Source organism: Aquarana catesbeiana, linkage group LG05, assembly GCF_042186555.1.
Source record: "Aquarana catesbeiana isolate 2022-GZ linkage group LG05, ASM4218655v1, whole genome shotgun sequence".
NCBI classification, from domain to species: domain Eukaryota; kingdom Metazoa; phylum Chordata; class Amphibia; order Anura; family Ranidae; genus Aquarana; species Aquarana catesbeiana.
Genome location: NC_133328.1, coordinates 336,819,726 through 336,840,789, shown reverse-complemented (window position 1 = coordinate 336,840,789; position 21,064 = coordinate 336,819,726).

Sequence of the window (21,064 nt, the reverse complement as noted above, 5' to 3'; positions counted from 1 at the left end):
CTTTCGTTAAAATCTGTTTCGTTTTTGTTAAAATTTGTTTCCTCTATACATTTTTTAACAAATTCCAACTTTTTAGAATGATTAGAATTTGGATCATTCTGTGTGAAGGAATAACTGGTTGTTAAGCAGCGGGCCAGAAAGCCGGCCACCTGCGTCCTTAACAACCACGAGTTATCATCTGTCAGCGGGGTTCCCCACGGAGTCCCCCCAAAATCGGGGCATTCGGCCTGTCAGGTCAGGAAAGGGGGAACGAGTGAGCCCCCCCTCCTGAACCATACCAGGCCACATGCCCTCAACATTGGGGGTGAGCACCCAAAGCACCTTGCACCCATGTTAAAATGGACAAGGGCCTCATCTCCACAACCGTTACCGGTGGTTGTGGGGTTCTGTGGTTGGGGAGCTTATCAAGATCTGGAAGCCCCCTTTAAGAAGGGGTCCCCAGATCCTGGTCCCCCCATGTGAATGAGTATCAGATACATTGTACCCATACTCATTCACCAAAAAAGTGTACAAAAAGTAAATAAAAACAAGAGACAAGTTTTTGATTATTCCTTTATTAAAAAAACAAAAAATAGTGTCCCTCGATATAAATCCATCATCAATCATGCTTCCCACTGACCCAAAAAAATAAAAATAATAATGCTCCGCCTCCTAGGAGGCCACCCACCGAATGCCTACGGTTCTGGGGATAAGGCCCTTGTCGTAGCCCAGCCATTTTTTCCTTAATTTTTTTTTTTTTAAATAGCTGGGCTGGCAAAAGCGAGTCAGTTTAAATGTGTTTTGACTCATTTTTTTTCTTTAGAATTTTTTTTTTCTGCAACATGTTCTGTACACTCTACATAGTTACATAGTTAGCAAGGGTGAATAAAGACACCAGTCCATCAAGTTCAACCTGAGTGAGTGTGCATGACTACAATTGTCCCTATCCCTGTACATTGTGTCTCATTAAGATGCTCATCTATTATATTACTATTTTTATTTAAGGTACCCGTATAGTGCTGTCAATTTACGCAGCCCTCCACACATACATCAGTACCTACCCTCAAGGAGCCCACACAATCCAAGGTCCCCAACTAACATTCATATACTAGGGACAATTTTGGACAGAAGCTAATTAACCTACCAGCATGTCTTTAGAGTGTGGGAGGAAACCCACGCAGGCTCAGGGAGAACATGCAAACTCCAGGCAGATAGTGTCGTGGTTGGAATTCGAACCAGTGACCCTTTTTACTAATAGACGAGAGTGCTACCCACTACACCACTGTACCGCCCATAACAGGTCTACACATCTACAGATGCGCCACTTTACAGGAAGACTAAGGTGACCCCTAAGGCATTATGTTTAACCACTTGCTGACCGCCTAACGCACATATACGGTGGCAGAATGGCACGGGCAGGCAGAATCACGTACCCGTACGTGATCTGCCTCCCGCGGGTGGGGGGTCCTATCGGACCCCCCCCCGGTGCCATAGGCGGTCGGCTCTCGTTCGCGGGCAATGAGAGGTGAGGGGGAGGCCATCCATTGTTGGCCACCCCCTCCCGATCGCTCCCGGCGAATGAAAACGCTTCCTTTCCCTCTGTAATGTAAACAGAGGGAAAGGAAGTGATGTCATCCCTCCTCGAGCCGGTCTTTTCGTCCCGGCGCAGAGGAGAGAAGACATCCAAGTAAGTGCACCAACACTACACTTACAGTAGAACACGCAGGCACACTTTTCACCCCCCTGTCACCCCCGATCACCCCCCGATCACCCCCCTGTACCCCCTGTCACTCTGACACCAATAGCAGTTTTTTTTTTTTTTTGCATTGGTGTCAGTTTGTGTCAGTTACAAGTGTTAGGGCAGTTAGGTTAGCCCCCTTTAGGTCTATGGTACCCCCCTTTAGGTCCAGGGTACCCCCCTAACCCCCCCTAATAAAAGTTAACCCCTTGATTACCCCCCGTCGCCAGTGTCGCTAAGCGATCCTTTTTCTGATCGCTGTATTAGTGACACAGGTGACGCTAGTTAGGGAGGTAAGTATATAGGTTCGCTGTCAGTGTTTTATAGCGACAGGGACCCCCATATACTACCTGCTAAAGGTTTTAACCCCTTGATTGCCCCCTAGTTAACCCTTTCACCAGCGATCACCGTATAAGTGTTACGGGTGACGCTGGTTAGCTAGTTTGTTTTTTGTAGTTTATTATAGTTTATTACAGTTTATTATAGTTTATTATAGTTTTAGGGCACCCGCCGTTTATTACCTTATAAAGGTTTAACCCCTTAATTGCCCGGCGGTGATATAAGTTAAGTTTTTAGGATCTGATAAGGTCTGCGTCGCCCCAGGCAGCGTCAGGTTAGCGCCAGTACCGCTAAAACCCACGCACGCAGCATACACCTCCCTTAGTGCTATAGTATCTGAACGGATCGATATCTGATCCGATCAGATCTATACTCCCCAGCAGTTTAGGGTTCCCTGAAACACAGTGTTAGCGGGATCAGCCCAGATACCTGCTAGCACCTGCGTTTTGCCCCTCGGCCCAGCCCAGCCCAGCCCACCCAAGTGCAGTATTGATCGATAACTGACACTTACAAAACACTAAGAACACATAACTGCAGCGTTCGCAGAGTCAGGCCTGATCCCTGCGATCGCTAACAGTTTTTTGGTAGCGTTTTGAATCAGTCGCTAACAGTCAGGAGCTTTTTTGCCTGTGAGTCTCACTAGTGTACCCCTAAATTTAGAGGCCAAAATGGCAAATCGAAGGTACACTAGTGAAGAGGCCTACACGTTTCTGAGTATGACAGATAGTGAAGAGGAAGTCACTCATCTGTCAAGTTCAGGCTCAGAATACGAACGTGTAGAGGACAGCGGCTCCATGACAGATAGCTCTGATGACGGAGTTGTGGTCCCTGCTAGGGTCAGGCGTACCAGACCCCGAACTTCTTCTGTCCTTGAAGTGCAAGAACCGCAGGGCTCTCATATGGAGCAGAGAGCTACTAGTGCCGCTACTCCTTCTGGTGAACTGGCAAGCACCAGCGGCCTAGTACACCCTGGTCGTACATCCAGCACTGCAGTATCACGTGGTGACGTGGCGAGTCCCATAAGTACAGTTCAAGCTGGCGAGGTGGCAAGCACAAGTAGTGTCCCGCTGTCACCAAGAAGAAGACGAACACAGGCCCGTCGTGCCCATAGTGCCCTTCCTGCTGCATTCGCCAATCCGAATTGGGAACCCACCACTTCTGCAGCACCCGTACTTCCCCCTTTCACTGGCCAACCCGGAATTCAGGTGGAGACTTTACGCCACTGGATTTTTATTCGCTGTTTTTCACCGAAGATCTCTATAGATCTATTGTGGACCAAAGCAATTTGTACGCTGGTCAACACATCGCCACTATTCCCCAGTCCTCCCTTGCCAGAGATTGGAGACCAATTACGGTCTCCGAATTTAAGATCTTTCTGGGCCTTTCCCTCCTCATGGGCATAACCAAAAAGAGTGAGTTGCGGTCATATTGGTCCACTGACCCAATTCACCATATGCCGTGTTCTCTGCCTCCATGACCAGGGCACGATACGAGCAGATTTTGCGGTTCATGCACTTCAACGACAATGAACTCTGTCGTCCTCGTGGAGACCCTGCATACGATCGGCTCTACAAAATTCGGCCCCTCGTAAACCACTTCAACCAACGTTTTGCAGACTTGTTTACCCCCCATCAAGTTGTCTGCGTTGATGAGTCCCTGATTAAGTTTTCTGGCCGCTTGTCCTTCAAACAGTACCTTCCCAGCAAGCGTGCCAGATACGGGGTCAAGATGTATAAGCTCTGTGACAGGGCCACAGGCTATACATGTAGATTTATGGTTTACGAGGGCAAAGATAGTCACGTAGAGCCGATAAACTGCCCTGACTACATAGGAAGCGCTGGCAAGATAGTGTGGGACTTGGTGTCACCCTTATTCGGAAAGGGGTACCACTTGTACGTGGACAATTATTATACGAGCGTGCCACTTTTTAGTTACTTGTTTGATCATCAGATTGGAGCATGTGGCACCGTGCGACCTAATCGCCGGGGCTTTCCCCAGCGGCTTGTAGAGTCCCGTCTTAGGCTGGGGGAGAGAGCCTGCTTGCAGTATAATAATTTGCTCGCTATGAAGTGGAGGGACAATAAGAATGTTTTCGTTCTTACCTCCCTTCATGCAGACACGACGACCCAAATTACTACGGCGACTGGTGTTGTGGAGAAACCCCTCTGTGTCCACGAATACAACCTTAATATGGGAGGGGTGGACCTCAACGACCAGTTGTTGGCGCCGTACCTAGTTGCCCGTAAGGCCAGACGCTGGTACAAAAAAGTGTCTGTTTATTTATTTCAATTGGCTTTGCTGAATGCTCATGTGCTATACAGAGCTTCAGGACGGACTGGATCCTTCCTTAAATTCCAGGAAGAGATCGTCAGAGCCCTTCTGTTTCCAGATGGTGCTCCACCTCACCTTCCCAATCCAAATGCAGTAAGCCGGCTGCATGGGAGGCATTTTCCTTATGTTCTCCAGAGTACCCCTACCCAACGAGCCCCCCAAAAAAGATGTCGTGTCTGCAGCAAGCGCGGATTTAGGCGTGACACCCGGTATTGTTGTCCCTCCTGTCCTGACAATCCTGGTCTATGCATTGGTGAATGTTTTGAACGCTACCATACACTAGTGGAGTATTAGCGTAGAGTTCAGCACGGCACAGACTAGGCACACTAACACAGGGTCTCCCAAGATGCCATCGCATTTTGAGAGACCCAAACCTGGTACAGTTACAGTTAAAAGTTAAAGTTACTAAAAAAAGTGTTAAAAAAAAAAAAAATAAAAAAAAATTAAAAAAATAAAAATACAAAATAAATATAAAATAAAAAAAACAAAAATAGTTGTTGTTTTATTGTTCTCTCTCTCTTTTCTCTCTCTATTGTTCTGCATTCTATACTGCAATGTTTTATTGTTATGTTTTTATCATGTTTGCTTTATAGGTATGCAATTTTTTTATACTTTGTTTTTTTATTGTTAACCACTTTTTTGTTTTCAGGTACGCCATTCAGCTGCAGAGCGGATTTATTTATCTTGACAGCAACAGCGTTTGCTCCCACGATATATAAAGCCGTGACTCCAGCGCTGTCGGAGGTGATTTCACCACCACAGTTACATACTTCAGCATATATGCCGAAGCGTGGGGGCAGCAGTGGGTGGAGGAGCAATTTGCTCCTGCCTTTTGCGGGAGGATGCCCCCATGCTTCGGCATATATATATTTTAGGTAGGCACAGGTTGCATTAAATGTTTTATTTTTTACTATGTTTTTTTTTGTATTTGCTTTGCAGGTATGGTAAGTATTACTGTTATACTGTAATGTTACTTTGTTTTTTTGTTAACCATCATTTGCTTAGCAGGTACGCCATTCAGTTGCAGCGCGGATTTATTTATCTTGACAGCAACAGCGTTTGCTCCCATGATATATAAAGTCGTGACTCCAGCGCTGTCGGAGGTGATTTCACCACCACAGTTACATACTTCAGTATATATGCCGAAGCGTGGGGGCAGCAGTGGGTGGAGGAGCAATTTGCTCCTGCCTTTTGCGGGAGGATGCCCCCATGCTTCGGCATATATATATTTTAGGTAGGCACAGGTTGCGTTAAATGTTTTATTTTTTACTATGTTTTTTTTTGTATTTGCTTTGCAGGTATGGTAAGTATTACTGTTATACTGTAATGTTACTTTGTTTTTTTGTTAACCATCATTTGCTTAGCAGGTACGCCATTCAGTTGCAGCGCGGATTTATTTATTTTGACAGCAACAGCGTTTGCTCCCACGATATATAAAGCCGTGACTCCAGCACTGTCGGAGGTGATTTCACCACCACAGTTACATACTTCAGCATATATGCCGAAGCGTGGGGGCAGCAGTGGGTGGAGGAGCAATTTGCTCCTGCCTTTTGCGGGAGGATGCCCCCATGCTTCGGCATATATAAATGGTGCATGTATGCCCATCATTAGAAGTGGGTGGATGAAGGGAGGTATTCTAATGGTGGGCATACCCACCAATCAATCTCTTTTTTTCGTTCAGCCCACAGGCTGCATGAAAAAAACTTTACAATACAAGGACCAGCAACGTACTGGTATGTTGCTGGACTTTGAGTGGTTATACCAGAATGATGCCTGCAGGTTTAGGTATCATCTTGGTATCATTCTTTTCAGCCAGCGGTCGGCTTTCATGTAAAAGCAATACTAGCGGCTAATTAGTCTCTAGACTGCTTTTACAAGCAGTGGGAGGGATTCCCCCCCCCCCACCGTCTTCCATGTTTTTCTCTGGCTCTCCTGGCCCAACAGGGAACCTGAGAATGCAGCCGGTGATTCAGCCAGCTGACCATAGAGCTGATCAGAGACCAGAATGGCTCCAATCATCTCTATGGCCTAAGAAACCGGAAGCTACGAGCATTTCATGACTTAGATTTCGCCGGATGTAAACAGCGCCACTGGGAAATTGGGAAAGCCTTTTATCACACCAATCTTGGTGTGGTCAGATGCTTTGAGGGCAGAGGAGAGATCTAGGGTCTAATAGACCCCAATTTTTTCAAAAAAGAGTACCTGTCACTACCTATTGCTATCATAGGGGATATTTACATTCCCTGAGATAACAATAAAAATGATAAAAAAAAAATAAAAATGAAAGGAACAGTTTAAAAATAAGAAAAAAAATTAAAAAATTAATAAAGAAAAAAAAAAAAAAAAAAAAGCACCCCTGTCCCCCCCTGCTCTCGCGCAAAGGCGAACGCAAGCGTCAGTCTGGCGTCAAATGTAAACAGCAATTGCCCCATGCATGTGAGGTATCACCGCGAAGGTCAGATCGAGGGCAGTAATTTTAGCAGTAGACCTCCTCTGTAAATCTAAAGTGGTAACCTGTAAAGGCTTTTAAAGGCTTTTAAAAATGTATTTAGTTTGTCGCCACTGCACGTTTGTGCGCAATTTTAAAGCATGTCATGTTTGGTATCCATGTACTCGGCCTAAGATCATCTTTTTTATTTCATTAAACATTTGGGCAATATAGTGTGTTTTAGTGCATTAAAATTTTAAAAAGTGTGTTTTTTTCTCAAAAAAATGCGTTTGAAAAATCGCTGCGCAAATACTGTGTGAAAAAAAAAAATGAAACACCCACCATTTTAATCTGTAGGGCATTTGCTTTAAAAAAATATATAATGTTTGGGGGTTCAAAGTAATTTTCTTGCAAAAAAAAATAATTTTTTCATGTAAACAAAAAGTGTCAGAAAGGGCTTTGTCTTCAAGTGGTTAGAAGAGTGGGTGATGTGTGACATAAGCTTCTAAATGTTGTGCATAAAATGCCAGGACAGTTCAAACCCCCCCCCCAAATGACCCCATTTTGGAAAGTAGACACCCCAAGCTATTCGCTGAGAGGCATGTCGAGTCCATGGAATATTTTATATTGTGACACAAGTTGCGGGAAAAAGACAATTTTTTTTTTTTGCACAAAGTTGTCACTAAATGATATATTGCTCAAACATGCCATGGGAATATGTGAAATTACACCCCAAAATGCATTCTGTTGCTTCTCCTGAGTACGGGGATACCACATGTGTGAGACTTTTTGGGAGCCTAGCCGCGTACGGGACCCCGAAAACCAAGCACCGCCTTCAGGCTTTCTAAGGGCGTAAATTTTTGATTTCACTCTTCACTGCCTATCACAGTTTCGGAGGCCATGGAATGCCCCGATGGCACAAACCCCCCCCAAATGACCCCATTTTGGAAAATAGACACCCAAAGCTATTTGCTGAGAGGTATAGTGAGTATTTTGCAGACCTCACTTTTTGTCACAAACTTTTGAAATTTGAAAAAAGAAAAAAAAAAAAATGTTTTTCTTGTCTTTCTTCATTTTCAAAAACAAATGAGAGCTGCAAAATACTCACCATGCCTCTCAGCAAATAGCTTGGGGTGTCTACTTGCCAAAATGGGGTCATTTTGGGGGGTTTTGTGCTATCTTGGCATTTTATGGCCTTCAAAACTGTGATGGGTAGTGAGGAGTGAAATCAAAAATTAACGCTCTTAGAAATCCTGAAGGCGGTGATTGGATTTTGGGGCCCCGTATGAAGCTAGGCACCCAAAAAGTGCCACTCATGTGGTATCCCCGTACTCAGGAGAAGCAGCAGAATGTATTTTGGGGTGTAATTCCACATATGCCCATGGCATGTTTGAGCTATATATTATTTAGTGACAACTTTGTGCAAAAAAAAAAATTGTCACTTTCCCGCAACTTGTGTCAAAAAATACAATATTCCATGGACTCAACATGCCTCTCAGCAAATAGCTTGGGGTGTCTACTTTCCAAAATGGGGTCATTTGGGGGGGTTTTGTGCCATCTGGGCATTTTATGGCCTTCAAAAATGTGATAGGTAGTGAGGAGTGAAATCACAACTTTACGCCCTTAGAAATCCTGAAGGCGGTGCTGGGTTTTCGGGGCCCCGTACGCGGCTAGGCTCCCAAAAAGTCCCCCACATGTGGTATCCCCGTACTCAGGAGAATCAGCAGAATGTATTTTGGGGTGCAATTCCACATATGCCCATGGCCTGTGTGAGCAATATATCATTTAGTGACAACTTTGTGCAAAAAAAAAAAAAAATTGTCACTTTCCCGCAACTTGTGTCAAAATATAAAATATTCCATGGACTCAACATGCCTCTCAGCAAATAGCTTGGAGTGTCTACTTTCCAAAATGGGGTCATTTGGGGGGGTTTTGTGCCATCTTGGCATTTTATGGCCTTCAAAACTGTGATAGGTAGTGAGGAGTGAAATCAAAAATTTATGCCCTTTGAAATCCTGAAGGCGGTGCTTGGTTTTCGGGGCCCCGTACGCGGCTAGGCTCCCAAAAAGTCCCACACATGTGGTATCCCCGTACTCAGGAGAAGCAGCTAAATGTATTTTGGGGTGCAATTCCACATATGCGCATGGCCTGTGTGAGTAATATATCATTTAGTGACAACTTTTTGTAATTTTTTTTTTTTTTTTGTCATTATTCAATCACTTGGGACAAAAAAAATAAATATTCAATGGGTTCAACATGCCTCTCAGCAATTTCCTTGGGGTGTCTACTTTCCAAAATGGGGTCATTTGGGGGGGGTTTGTACTGCCCTGCCATTTTAGCACCTCATGAAATGACATAGGCAGTCATAAAATAAAAGCTGTGTAAATTCCAGAAAATGTACCCTAGTTTGTAGACGCTATAACTTTTGCGCAAACCAATAAATATACGCTTATTGACATTTTTTTTACCAAAGACATGTGGCCGAATACATTTTGGCCTAAATGTATGACTAAAATTGAGTTTATTGGATTTTTTTATAACAAAAAGTAGAAAATATCATTTTTTTTCAAAATTTTCGGTCTTTTTCCGTTTATAGCGCAAAAAATAAAAACGGCAGAGGTGATCAAATACCATCAAAAGAAAGCTCTATTTGTGGGAAGAAAAGGACGCAAATTTTGTTTGGGTACAGCATTGCATGACCGCGCAATTAGCAGTTAAAGCGACGCAGTGCCGAATTGTAAAAAGTGCTCTGGTCAGGAAGGGGGTAAAACCTTCCGGGGCTGAAGTGGTTAAAGGAATTTTTCATTTTTATTGTTTCACTTAAAGTGGGGTTCCCGTTTTTTTACATGTTTCTATTGCCGGGCAATACCGGAATTCTTTTCTTTACATTCATCTGTCAGTGGTCAAGCCCGCTGATGAGTCAGGGTTGTTAAGGACGTGGGCAGCCTTACTTCCCAGCCTGCTCACGGGCAGCCAACTTCCCAGCCTGAGGCTTAACAACCAGATATTTCTTCACAAAGAATTCAAATCAGTCGATCTTTTTTCGACCAATCCAAATTCTAATTGTTAAAGGGGGCTTCTAGATTCATGTAAGCCCCCTGCCCACAGACCCCCACAACTACCGGCCATGGTTGTAGGGATGAGGCCCTTGTCATGGCCCAGCCATTTTTTTCCTAATTTTTTTTTAAATACCCGGGTTGGCAATTTCATTTATCAATGGGGAAGCCCGCTGAAAGATGAGTCATAGTTGTTAAGGACGCGGGTTCCCGGCCCGCTGCTTAACAACCAGCTATTTCTTCACACAGAATTTGAATCAGTCGATCATTTTTCGACCAATCCAAATTAAAATTTTTCTGAAAAGTTGGAAAAATTAAAAAATGAATAAACAAAATTAATTTTAATGGTTTTCAACTAAATTCATTACCATTCGTTACTTTTTTATTCAGAGATTCGGATACACCATTTGCTGTACCTCCAAACACAAAGTAAAATTCAGATTTGGATTAAATAAAAGAACTCAGCCCTAGAAAAAAATCTGAAAAAGACGGCAAAAAACTTACTAAACTAAAAAAAAGTCTTTTTACTTCACCTATTGAAATCCATTTATTTCACAATCCCACTGTAAGCAAGCTCAAATGTGAGTTGAAAAGCTACCTGGGAACACTTAACTTTTCCCATTCATTAGGAAACTAAAAGGAAAAAAGGTGCTATTTAACCTTTTACCGACCCGCCGTATTACATTTACTGCAGCAGGTAGGCTCATACAGGCACACTCATGTACCTGTATGTCAGAGGTTTCTTCTGGGTCCATGCAGAAGCCTGAGGTGTCATTGGCTGCAGCACCAGTTTGTGAGCAGGTGCCAGCTAATGATTTTGGCTGGGGAACTGCTGATCACCTGCAGCCAATGAGAGATCGGCCTGTGCCTGTAATTGCAAACACAGGCAGTCGATCTCACCATTCCTTCTCTTCCTGGACCCTTTTCAGTTGTGGTTAGAACAGTGGGTAATGTGTGGCAGAAGCATCTAATGTTGGGAATAATCCACTGCAGATTTCTCAAAAGAGATGTGTGGTGGATCTTTTCCCTGGGGAGTAGAACACCTGGTGGACTCAACTCCAGGTGGGATATACATCTCTTTCGTATATAAGGAAACATTTGTGAATCCTTTGGTGGGACTACACTGATATGCCCCCTCCTAGGGCCATTCGCTTGTCTAGGGATTTAATGTGTGTTATCTACATATGCTTCGCAATACCAATCAGTATCGGTTCATCTTTTTGTGTATACAGCTTTCTTTTTGTTGATAATAAAGATCCATGCCTACACCTTTTCTTTCTAATGGCACACACTTCTCTTGATTTTAATTAATTGTGATCTTCGCAATATAGCCCACAAGTGGGTGGAGTTTGTAGTAGTATATATGGTCTATGTTTTTAGTGTGTATTTTACTGTGAACAAGGCTACTTGACAAAAAAGTAAGCATTTTATTCACTCCTGTGCAAGAAAAAAGGATATTCATACAGATGTTGAAGTTGCCAGCCACTACTTTTGCTTTATGTTGGGCATAAAATGCGAGGACAGTTTAAACACCCCCATATTACCCCTTTTTGGAAAGTAGACACCCCAAAGTATTTGATATGAGGCATGTTGAGTCCATGGAAGATTTTATTTTTGGCCACAAGTTTTTGAAAAATGACATATACATCTATCTATCTATCTATCTATCTATCTATCTATCTATCTATCTATCTATCTATCTATCTATCTATCTATCTATCTATCTATCTATCTAGATAGAGGGGGGGGTGCATGCACCGAGCAGACAGCGATGGATATGTCCCGCTGAGGCTCTGTTATTCCCGGGATTTTGTGGCTACCACAGACGCCCAAATGGCAGGGTAACTAAACAAAAAGCATACTAATATCCTCCTTAGTACCCTATGAACAAAATAGAATGGTTTTGGGAGCTGCCATAGGCAAAACAAAAGTGAAAAGCCACAAGGAAAAACCGCTCAGAGGCTCCTGTAATATGGCTCAGTCAAATTCTCCTCACACAGCTAAGGCACACGCTGACAAGAAACAGCTGCATTTACCTCAGGAACTATATGACACAGAGAGTGAATACAATGCCAGCTCCCAGCCACAACAAGCAGATACATTACACCCAAATATATTAAAACAAAAAGAGAAAATGCTACAGAAAGCTTTAAAGCAGACCTCTGACCAAATTACAGAGACACTGACAAAAGAAATACGTGATTTAGGCCAACGCACAGCTGAATTGGAAAACAGAATGGATGACATTGAAACTAATGTACTATCACATGACAACGAATTGGAGTCTCTTAACCGATTGCCGCCCGCCGTCTGTCGTATGACGGCGAGGCGGCGCGGCTCTCGTTCTGGGAGGGCGTCATATAATGCCCTGCCCTTTAAACAGGGAATGCACGCATCCCTGTACCCTCGGTGGCGGCGTGTCATGGAGACACCGCTCGCCACCGAGGGGGGTAAACAGCCATTGGGCATGGCTGTTTACCATGTGATCGGCCATGATGAAGTCAAGGCTGATGACAGCTGGTACCACCCCACTGTGCACAGCTAATGTGCACGATTGGGAGCGTGCAGCGCGTGCACGTCGGTGGCAACGTGTTCCCGGGAACACTGCTCGTCACCGAAGATGGTAAACAGCCATTGGCTGGCGGCTGTTTACCATGTGATCGGCTGTGATCCATTCACAGCCGATCACTAAATGTAAACACAGAGCGGTAACTACCTGATACCAGCTCTTCTCTCCTCACACACCGTTTCCAGTGTGAGGAGAGAAGAGCAGTGAGTTACCAATCTGTGTCTGTATTGTACTGCACAAGCACAACACTTGTCCCATCGCCCCCCCAATTGTCATCTGTCACCCAACAGTCACCACAGTCACCCCATAAAGTGCACCTGTCACATAAGACTGCCATCAGTGACGGTCAGCGGTGCACCTGTCAGCCATCACCCGTCACCCATCAGTGACCGCCAGCCATTACCTGTCAGCCATCACCCGTCACCCATCAGTGACCGTCAGCCGTCACCTGTCAGCCATCACCCGTCACCCATCAGTGACCATCAGCCATCAACCGTCACCCATCAGCCATCACCCATCACTCATCAGTGACGTCAGCCATTACCCATCACCCATCACGGACCATCAGCCATTACCTGTCACCCATCAGTGACCATCAGCCGTCACCCGTCACCCGTCAGCCATCAGTGACCGTCAGCCATCACTCATCACCCATCAGTGACCATCAGCCATCACCCTTCACACATCAGTGACGTCAGCCATTACCCGTCACCCATCAGTGACCGTCAGCCATTACCCGTCACCCATCAGTGACGTAAGCCGTCACCCATCAGTCATCACCCATCAAGGTTGTGGAAGGCTGCAGGGGAGAAGAGAGTTTGTTCTGTTGAAAAACATCAAATTTACTGGTTGGATCACCAGGTGAAATTAAAAGAAGGAAAGGAAACAAATGCAGCCATCTTTAAAGAATTGGATATCGGATGATCGTTTCCTGCAGACAAGATCCAGCGGAGCTGTTCGCCAATGGTTTACTCAGGCTTTACTGACCCCCTGTAATTAAGGGGTCCACCTTGTCTGGTAAGCGCACCCTCATGATTTTACTTACCACATTTGTTGCGATATGAAAAGTGATTGGCCTGTGTATACCAAGAGGAATTGAACCACAGTTCTGATCATATGGACTTTCATATAATATACATTTAATAGTTCTGATCATATGGACTTTCATATAATATACACTTATGAGTTTCTTTTTGCGCTGCACTTATTTGTTTTATGATTGTTATTGAGGTTGGTGAAATCCTTTAATGTTCAGCTTGCATCCGTCATTAGGTATAGTTTGCGCTGATTGCCTTTGTTTTTTAATCATCAGTGACCATCAGCCAGCACCCGTCACCCATCACTGATGTCAGCGATTACCCGTCACCCATCAGTGATGTCAGCGATTACTCGCCACCCATCAGTGACGTCAGCGATTACCCATCAGTGATGTCAGCCATTACCCGTCACCCATCAGTGACCGTGGCCTGTCACCCATCTGTGACCATCACCCGTCAGTGACCATCACCCGTCACCGTCCGTGGTCTGTCACCCATCAGTGACCATTGCCTGTCACACCATCATCACCTATCAGTGAACATCACCTGCCACCCATCTCACAGCCCATCAGTGACCGTCACCTGCCACCTGTCACACAGCCATCAGCGTCATGTCCAAAAGATTATACACCAGTGAGGAGGCGTTCCAGATCCTCTCCATGACTGATGAGACCAACGGGGAGTTCTCATCAGATTCCAATTCTGATTCTGAATCAAATTCGGCATTTGAACCGAATAGTGAATCGGCAAATGATTCGGAGAAAGAATGGGTCCCTCCTAAAAGGGCATGGCACTCTGGAAACCAGGATTATATTCCAAGGCCCAGTACCAGCGCTGCCACCAGCAATAGGCCCCAAGAACAAATTCCCAGGCCCAGTACCAGCGCTGCCGCCAGCTATAGACTCAGGGAACAAATGCCTAGTACCAGCGCTGCCGCCAGCGATAGACCTCAGGAACAAATGCCCAGACCCAGTACCAGTGCTGCCACATCACGCCTGAGTACCAGCACAAGAAATTCAATTCCCCCAACTTCTGGAGTGTCACGTCCCCCAAGAGCCAGGGCCTCTACATATATGCCAGATGGTCTTGTCAACCCAACATGGCTGCCATCCGACTCGGGATCACCAATTATTCCCCCATTCACAGCACAGCCAGGTGTGCAGGCCAACACCCAAAATTTCACAGCGATTGATTTTTTTAAACTGTTTTTGCCGGACACTTTGCTGCAATTCATTGTGGACCAGACAAATTTATATGCCCAGCAATATATTGCCAACAACCCCCAATCATCCTATGCCCGTCCATTTGAGTGGAGAGATCTGAATTTGGAGGAGTTCAAATTGTTTATAGGCCTCACCCTAAACATGGGGCTTACAAAAAAAAAAATGAAGGATATGCCTATTGGTCCACCAACCCTATCCACAACATGCCCATTTATTCTGCCGTAATGGCTAGGTCCCGATACGAAATCATAATGCGCTTTCTTCATTTTAGCGACAACAACCAGTGCCCTCCCCGCAATCATCCAAATTACGACAAATTATATAAACTTTGCCCACTGATAAATTTCTTTTCCCAACAATTTGCAGAACTCTATGTCCCCGATAAGTATATATGTGTCGATGAGTCCCTGGTACGCTTTTCAGGCTGGCTAGGAATAAAGCAATATATTCCTAGCAAAAGGACCAGATATGGAGTTAAATTATACAAGCTCTGTGAGAGAGCCACGGGATATTTGTATGCATTCTGCATATATGAAGGAAAAGATTCCCAGCTCCAGCCCCCTGAGTGCCCGGCCTACATGTGCACAACTGGAAAGATTGTATGGGACTTGGCATACCCACTTCTGAACAAAGGATATCACAAATACCTTGACAATTTCTACACTGGCCTGCCCCTTTTCAAACACCTATACATTGCAAAAACCCTGGCCTGCGGAACCTCCAGAAAAAATAGGAAGGGCTTCCCACAATCTCTGGCAAAAAAAAAAGCTGCGAAGGGGTGAAAGAGCAGCATTGAGATGTGCTGGCCTTGAGGTGGAAGGATAAAAGGGACGTGCACATGATGTCCACCATCCATGACGACACTACAATTGAGGTTCAAAGAAGAAGAGGTCCCATTGAAAAGCCAGTATGTGTCCAAGATTATAATCTCTACATGGGGGGTGGATTTCAATGATCAAATGATTCAGCCCTATTTGTCGATAAGGAGGTCCCGATTCTGGTACAAGAAGGTAGCAATTTATCTCATACATTTGGCTGTTTATAATTCCTATGTAGTCTACACCAAATCCACAGAAAGCCCCGCCCTCTTCCTACAATTCATAGAAGAAGTTGTTACGTCCCTCATCTATCACCAAAGACCCCCCCCGAAGACCTTCATGAGCGCCACTTCCTCTTCAACATTCCACCATACAATTTGTTGTATGCATATGCTCTGTGAGAGAAATAACCTGTTAATATGACAATTTTGTAAAAAAAAAAAAAAAAAAAAAATCTTAATTTTGCAAAGAATTGTGGAAAAAAATATTATATATTAAATGTTGCATGTGCACCAAAAGAGAATTTCGAAAAGATACAAGCTACCATTGTCCCCAGTATCCCTCCCAACCTGGCCTTTGCATTGGTGAATGCTTCCAACTTTATCATCCCTAAATATTAGCCCATATTTTTAACCATTTCCCCATTTTCATCATCTGTGCTGACCATTTTCCATGCTTCCCCAAATAACCATGCCACTGCCTTCCACGTTAACTGACCCTAGCCTGTTTTTTGACTATGCCTCTGCCTACCATTTGGACTGCTTCCACGTGAACTGACCCTGGCCTGTTTTTTGACTATGCCTCTGCCTACCGTTTGGACTGCTGCCACGTGAACTGACCCTGGCCTGTTTTGTGACTATGCCTCTGCCTACCATTTGGATTGCCTCCACGTGAACTGACTCTGGCCTGTTTTATAAACTACGCTACTGCCTACCACTTGGACAGCTTGCACGTGAACTGACCCTGACCTGTTTTATGGACTATGCTTTTGCCTACCGCTTGGACTGATCTGTTGCCCTGCTACTGTAGTACACAGGGTCTCACATATGTGAGGGGCTCCAGAATTGTTTTTCCGGATGGAGAAAACAATTTTTTTTTGTTTTCTCCGGGTTTTGGAATTTACGGATTAGGGTCTGGAGTCCGGAGGCTTTATAGAGATTTGGGTGGGTCAAAGCCTCTACCCCTGTGCCCCTGTGCACAGGTCTTACCTGATTGCAGCCCTCAGCCTGATGCTAACTTACTGCCATCATGCCTCTGCCTGCAGCATGAACGGACCACACCGCTACAAGGACTATGCAAATAATTAGCTGTAGCAAGAGGCAGTATGTTTATGAAGGGCTGGAGAGCGGTACAATGAGTGTCTGCAGGTAACAGTGTACCAGGACCAATATTATGGCTGTGCTGGCTGTCTCTGCCTGGACAATTTCTATGGACTGTGCTGTGCTGACAATATCCTTGTGCTGACTATAAACAATATTCCTGCCTGCTGCCTGGATAATTACTATTTCTGTTGCTAAGCACATCCCTGCCTGCTGCCTGGGCCAGTGCTCCCCTCTTCTCCTCTGCAGATACTACTAAAAGCACAGGTAATGCTTTTTTTTTACCCTTTCCGCAATATAATTTATTTTGGATTGTAATTCTTGGTATGTACATGCTATGTGTTAGAAATATGAAGGGCCTTTAAAAATGATAGGTTGCCAGGAAATTATATGTCATTTATGCTCCTAGAATGCCTGATGGTGCTACTTGGATGTTGGGCCTCTGTATGTGGCCAGGCTGTGTAAAAGGCTCACACATGTGGTATCGCCATACTCAGGAGGAGTAGAAGAATGTATTTTGGGGTGTCATCTTTGCTATGTACATGCTATGTGTTGGAAATATCTGATAAATTGTTAACTTTGTGTAAAAAAAATGCTTTTTCATTTTTTTTCCACATTTTCCAAAAACTTCTGGAAAAAAATGAACCATTCAAAAGACTCATTATGCCTCATAGATTATACGTTGGGGTGTATGCTTTCCAAAATGGGGTAATTTTGGGGACAATTCCATTGTCCTGGTGCTCCAGGGCCTTCAAAAGTGTAATGGTGGTTGAGAAATGAGATGTGTCATTTATGCTCGTAGAACGCCTGAAGATGCTACTTCAATGTTGGGCTGTTGTATGTGGCCAGGCCGTGTAAAAGTCTCACACATGTGGTATCGCCATACTCAGGAAGAGTAACAGAATGTATTTTGGGGTGTAATTTGTTGTATGCATATGCTCTGTGAGAGAAATAACCTGTTAATATGACAATTTTGTAAAAAAAAAAAAAAAAAAATATCTTAATTTTGCAAAGAATTGTGGAAAAAAATAACAACTTAAAAAACTCACCATGCTACTTACTTAATACATTGGAATGTCTACTTTCTAAAAAGGGGTCATTTGGGGGGGGTATTTGTACTTTCCTGACTTGTTAGTATCTCAAAAAATGAGATAGGCCTTCATTACATCAGGTGTATTCAGATGTGATCAATTTTCAGTGATTGGCACCATAGTTTGTAGACTCTATAACTTTCACAAAGACCAAATAATTTACACTTATTTGGGTTATTTTTACTGAAGATATATAGCAGTATAAATTGTGGCCAAAATTTATGAAGAAAAATAACTAATTTGCAAAATTTTATGACAGAAACAAAGAAAAGAGCATTTTTTTCACAAAATTTACAGACTTTTTTATTTATAGCACAAAAAATAAAAAACCCACTAGTGATTAAATACCACCAAAAGAAAGCTCTATTTGTGTGAAAAAAGGACACAAATTTCATATGAGTACAATGTTGCATGACTGAGTAATTGTCATTCAAAATGTGAAAGTGCTAAAAGCTGAAAATTGGTCTGGGCAGGAAGGGGGTGTAGGTGCATTGTATTGAGGTAGTTAAAGATGAAAATTTAACGCTGCAAGCACGTTTAGAAGATTTTGAGAATAGGGCATGTCGTTCAAACCTCTGCATACGAGGTATGCCTGAGTCAATCATTGACCTTCAATCGACTATGACTGCTCTTTTTCAGGAATTAACACCATCAATCCCAATTGAAAGATTGGAAATGGACAGAATCCATAGAGCTTTGGTGCCACGCAAAGCTGAAGGTCCCCCTCGTGACATAATTGTAAAGTTCCACTTTTTTCGCACAAAAGAGCAACTTATGACAGCTGCCAGGAACAAAGAATCTCTTACTTTTCAAGGTCATTCATACCAGATTTTTGCTGACCTATCACCAATAACAGTTGCTAAACAGCACGCGATGAAACCTTTGCTCCAAAATCTCCAACACCACCATATCCCTTATCAATGGGGATTCCCATTTTCTATTCGTTTTACATTTCAAGGCACCAAATATTCAAGCAGATGCTTCGAACAATTACAGAATACTTTGCAAAACCTTCATCTATACAATGGGCCCTCTGCTAGCCCTTGTCGACGTACAACATCTAATTCTCCACAAAGTGCATCTAAGCCTGGAACTGACAGAAGCAGACAAAGTACATCAAAAAGGGGTTGATTCAATTCCCCAGACCTAGACCCAGACACAATGGACTGAACGCATTTTGCATTTCTCTCTGAAGCTCATTCAACTTAATGGCTCACCTACCTTATCTTTAATTTTAAATATTTCTTAATATGTTATAAGTTAAAGTATATAACTTTACATTCAAATATTCATATATAATTAATTAAGGATTTGTTAAAAGGAATACTATTTGATCTGACTCTTATGTTTGCTTATTTTTTAAGGAATATAGCCAAAATCGGATGTCTAAATTGAATTTTTTTATTTTTTCATAAAATTTGGCCACAGGAGACCAGAGAATTGGTCACTGCTGCCCCCATTTTTCTATCCTAGGACTCTCCTCCACTTGGGTTACAGTGTGAGGGGCCTCCTCAGATAGACTTTGTGCCTCTGAGCTAGCAGATTTGTGTGCTCAGTACTCCATCGTTTTATTTTTATACATATATTAGTAATTATAACTTATTTTAAATATATGACTCTTATTATTTCTTTCTTCTCTCATAATCTACTTCTCCTTTTTTCTTTTATCCAATCTTTCCCTTGGGTTTCTTTGATTCCGCACCTGATAACAGAAATATATCGATATATCTTATGTAAAAATTATATATGGCTTCTTTAAATGTCCTAACCTTAAATGTCCAAGGTCTAAACATTCCTCATAAGCGAACTAAAGTATTCAGATCTTTATCCTCCTCAAAAGCCCATATAGTGTGCCTCCAAGAGACACATTTTACTGAAACTTCAACCCCTAAATATTTTTTTACAAGCTACCCCCAAGTTTATACTGCTTCAGCTAAATCAAAACGCAGAGGAGTACTAATAGCATTTCACCAAACTACACCCTTTTCCCTCATAACAGAGATCAAAGATCCAGAAGGCCGCTATCTCATACTTTTGGGACACCTATGTGATATCTCACTCACAATTGTTTCCTATTATGCACCTAATAAAAGATCAACATCATTCCTCTCTCACTTGCTGCAAGTAATAGATTTGCATAAAATGGGCACACTTTTGATATGTGGTGATTCAAATCAAGTTCTATACCCCTATCTAGATAAATCCCTTATTCCAACCGTATCCAGCTCTCAATCTCGTATGTTTCAAAGACTTCTTCAACAACATTCACTGCTAGATTCCTGGCGTGAAATAAATTCTTCAAAATGTCAATTCTCTTTTTACTCCCACCCACATAAATCTTTTTCCCGTATTGACCATATCCTAGTATCTATAAGTATGTCACCAGAATTGCTCAACTCTTATATTAAACCTTATACTTGGACAGATCATTGTGTGATAATTTCAATCTTTACTTCTTTAACCGCTTCAGCCCTGGAAGATTTTACCCCCTTCCTGACCAGAGAGTTTTTTGCGATTCGGCACTGTGTCGCTTTAACTGACAATTGCGCGGTCGTGCGACATGGCTCCCAAACAAAATTGACGTCCTTTTTTTCCCACAAATAGAGCTTTCTTTTGGTGGTATTTGATCGCCTCTGCGATTTTTATTTTTTGCACTATATACAAAAGAAGAGCGTCAATTTTGAAAAAAACGCATTATTTTTTACATTTTGCTATAATAAATATCCCCCAAAAATATATAAAAAAACATTTTTTTTCTTCAGTTTAGGCCGATCGTATTCTTCTATATATTTTTGGTAAAAAAAAATCGCAATAAGCGTTTATTAATTGGTTTGCGCAAACGTTATAGCGTTTACTAAATAGGGTATAGTATTATGGCATTTTTATTAATAATTTTTTTTATTAGTAATGGCGGCAATCAGCAATTTTTATTGTGACTGCGACGTTATGGCGGACATGTCGAACATTTTTGACACATTTTTGGGACCATTGTCTTTTAAACAGCGATCAGTGCGATTAAAAATGCACTGATTACTGTGTAAATGACACTGGCAGTGAAGGGGTTAACCACTAGGGGGCGGGGAGGGGTTAAGTGTGTCCTAGGGAGTGATTACTAACTGTAGGGGGATGGGCTCTG